The sequence below is a fragment of the Apium graveolens genome, chromosome 5, assembly GCF_009905375.1.
Source record: "Apium graveolens cultivar Ventura chromosome 5, ASM990537v1, whole genome shotgun sequence".
NCBI lineage: Eukaryota > Viridiplantae > Streptophyta > Magnoliopsida > Apiales > Apiaceae > Apium > Apium graveolens.
Window position 1 is genome coordinate 260,426,373 of NC_133651.1, and position 3,693 is coordinate 260,430,065.

At 31.6% G+C, this 3,693-nt stretch overlaps 1 long non-coding RNA gene across 2 annotated transcripts; it reads left to right on the forward strand.

Annotated features, from left to right (window-relative positions):
* The first annotated feature begins 401 nt into the window (after positions 1-401).
* Positions 402-3,076, forward strand: LOC141725120 (uncharacterized). Of its 2 annotated transcripts, none has more exons than XR_012577022.1 (2): positions 402-2,395; positions 2,771-3,076. It is a non-coding gene; the product is annotated as an uncharacterized LOC141725120 (long non-coding RNA). The 2 variants fall into 2 exon arrangements; XR_012577021.1 differs by having other exon boundaries at positions 402-2,387; positions 2,771-3,054.
* Positions 3,077-3,693: the final 617 nt, after the last annotated feature.

Consider the following 3,693-nt stretch of genomic DNA (forward strand, 5'->3'; position numbering starts at 1 on the left):
CAGGAACTATTTAAGTTCAGAGTTGTTATCTTTTAGGTCTCATTATTATGATCTCATCATAATCCATAAAAAATTTTACTCTAAACTATGGTATATCTTATTTAAACACTTAAATAGATAAAACCCGCAATAAAACAAAATAAGTCTTTTATTAATATCAATGAAATCAAAACATATTACATAAAAGTTATTCTTAAATCATTATACATGATTGGACTTAGGACACATCTCTTTCACCTCCCCACTTGCGTAACTAGCATAACAAATTAAAAAAAAAATAAAAGAATACAATTACACCACTGTAAAATGCGTATGCAATGTTATCTCAATATCAAATGCTTATTGAATTGGCTAAAGATGGCCTCGTGCGCGAATCGGTCAATTCTGCTAAATTACTTTAAAAAACTGCCATTTTTGTCTTTCACCCTAATAAAAACCAGTGCGAGGAAAAACAATTGCCTTTTCCTAAAACTAACAAAAACTGAAACAAATATTCATTACTACAGACAACCCACTCATTTAACACACACATTTTAAACATAAACACACACACTCATACATTTCTTCTCTCTCGTGAACACAATTTCTCTCAATCGTAACTTCAACTGGAATGGGGTCTGCATTTGGGTCATTGGGTCTGCGATTTGGTCTCAATCGGGGTTTTTACTCTCAATCGGGGTTTTCAAATAGTTCTAAAATAAGGTTTTCAATTTGGCTCTTCAATGTTCTCAATCGGGTTTCTCAATTAGGGTTTTGAATTGGGTCTTCTGCAGGCATGCTTGTTTAATTAGGGTTTATGCTTCTCTCTATTTTTTAGAGCCTTGGGTGTTTTCATGTGTGTTTTGTATTTGTTCATTTGTTTTCTCTCTATTTTTTAGTTGTATGTTAGATTTTATGGTTAATTTCTAAGACTGTTTATATTTATTATTTGCTGTTAATTTGAAACATTTGCGTACTTGTATGTTTTCTCAGTATATTGACGAAAATTATTAGAAAATGCTCATTAAAGTTTGGAGAAGTTTTTAATGATCTATGTACCTTCTATTTATTTAACTCAATCCTACAACTCTGCATCTTTAGTACAGGTATAACTGTACTATACATTAGGAATTTCAATATGATGCTCCTGGTTGTGAAGTTATCATTGTCTGCCTATGTAATTCTTGATGTTATAATGTAGTTCCCTTCTTGTAAGCTTGTGAAATTCATGATGAAGTTTATTTATTAGATTTTTAGTCCCAGTCTAGACAGAGAAATGGATGGGTAATTGTTGATTGCTTAATTATTGTTTTATTATAATCAGTAATTTTTTTGGCCACATGGAATATTTACAGCTAAATAGCCTGCTTTCTGATGTAAGTAATGTATATTGTGACCATTTTTTTCTTTTATATGCCACACTCCACAAATATACATATGTGTCTAGCTCTCTGCGCACACACACTCACACACAAACACACTATATATATATGCATGTTTTGTGAGTGCAAGACATAAAATGAAATATTGCGGGGGCGTAGAAGAGGATTTTGACTAAAGTTTTATATTCAGTATGGTGTCATGTTGAACTATTGCTGCTTTACATAATACTCTGCCTGTGCACACCAAAATTTCTTGTTGTTGTATTACTGTTCTTTGGATAGTTGTTCACAGTGTTAGTGTTAACTAACTAGTCAGTCAAAAATAAGTCTTGCATGATCTTATAAAATTTTATGTAAAGGTGTAATATGTACTACGCGCTTTGCCATCGAGAAGTTCTATATATATATATATATATATATATATATATATATATATATATCTAGCCAAATGCACCATTAGCAAAACAAATTGCAACTCTCATCATTTATTTAGGACATATATTTGTAGCGTGATGGCGAAAGCAAACATAAGATATTTAAAACTATGTTTTAGGGTTTTCACTTGGCCAACATTATAATTCAGGGAACAAAAAAGATGCAAACTTGATTTATGTGTGTATCAATGAATATTTCGATGTTTTTCTTAGAAAACATTGAAGCTATATATGTTTTGTGGGATTGATAAATTAATGGACCAGTATCATACTTGCTCTAAATTTATACTTGAGATTTAAATTTAATTAGAAGTTAAGTTACACTTAGTTAAAATCCTTAAATATAATAATAAAAAAGAATGTAAGATAAATAATTCTCCCAAAATAAACTAGCGATAATCGAGATTAAAACATTTTAAAAGATTCAGGAAGGCAGAATAAGTGCAAAATATAATACCAAGAGGTTAAGGCATGTGGGTTATAAATAAGTGTAAAACCTGAAAACATTCCAGTATAATCCTTACTAAACGGAGTGGCTAATTGTCCAACAATTGAAGTAGGAACGCAGACTGCTTCTACCTTGAAGGGATAGGTGAGTAGGTAAACTAGTACTCTGCACAATCTACAAATCTACAAAGCTATGTCTTTTCCTTATTTTATTATGGACTCTGTGTAGGCATACTAGTACTCTGCATCCTAGTAGGCATACTAGTAGGCATACTAGTACTCTGCATCCTTCTATATGTGCTTTTTCATATCATTACAAGTTGATAGAAGGAAAGACACCAGGGGTGTGCTATTCTGTGAAGCTAGCTTTGAGGCATGTGCATAATTTAGTCACTTATCTGTATCAGCACCATCTAATGTTGAATCAGGGATAAGTTTTAGGACTTTGGTCATATACATATTGCTTTGCTGCAGTGAGCTGTCTACTGTACTTTTCTTAATCATTTTCTGTAATTTACTCTCTTAAAGGTTAAAATCAGGAGGGAATGATTAAGTTCTTGAAGATATCTTGCGTGGGGCTAACTCATTTATGGTTGCTCGTGGTGATCTTGGAATGGAAATACGAGAGTCTTAGAAGTACTTGTTGTATAGTTAATTAGCTATTTGATTTTTGTATTACATTCTTGGTGGTTGGTAGGCTTGGAACTTGTTGGTGGTTGGTGGTACTTGAATTGGTTGTTTTGGTTTCGATTGTTTTTGTTGATGAATGTTTGGTAAACTTTAAAATGGGGAAGTTTTATTTTCAAATATTATATTACCTTTTTTTCTCATAAAGTGTTGGCAAAGTCGTGTAAAGTGTAGCTATTGATATAAATTGTTCATATTCTCTGTTAGTGAATACCAAAAAAAATGCAGGTATAGATTTAAAAATGTAGGTAAAAGCTTAAAAGGTCCACATAAAAGTGTAACTATAGAAAACAAGTTGTAGCCATTGATAACTTTGTTTTTCAAAATTTAGTGTTACAATAGCTAATATGGTGTTAGCGTAGCCTTATGGTTAAACCAAATATGATTTAACAAATACCATAATTGTGTTACCATAGATTTATAGTTACAACAAATTTAATGTTACTAAAACAATAAAAATGTAGGCATAGATGTCCTTTGGTTACACTTTTTCCGGTATTACCAAAAATTGAAAAAGTGTTACCATAGACCCCTATGATAGCACCGATATTAGTTACGATCCTATTTGTTGAAAAAGTGTTACAATAGCCATTTTCTTCACTTTCAGCAACGCTTTTTAGCCTTTATTCACACTTTTTTGGTGTTACAATAGGTTGTTTATGGTGTAGTGGCGGTTGAGCGGATCAATTCCCTTTTATTATGAACTGTTCAACTTATACTTACATATTTGATGAAGTCTATAAAAAGGTCAATGTTGGATTTTG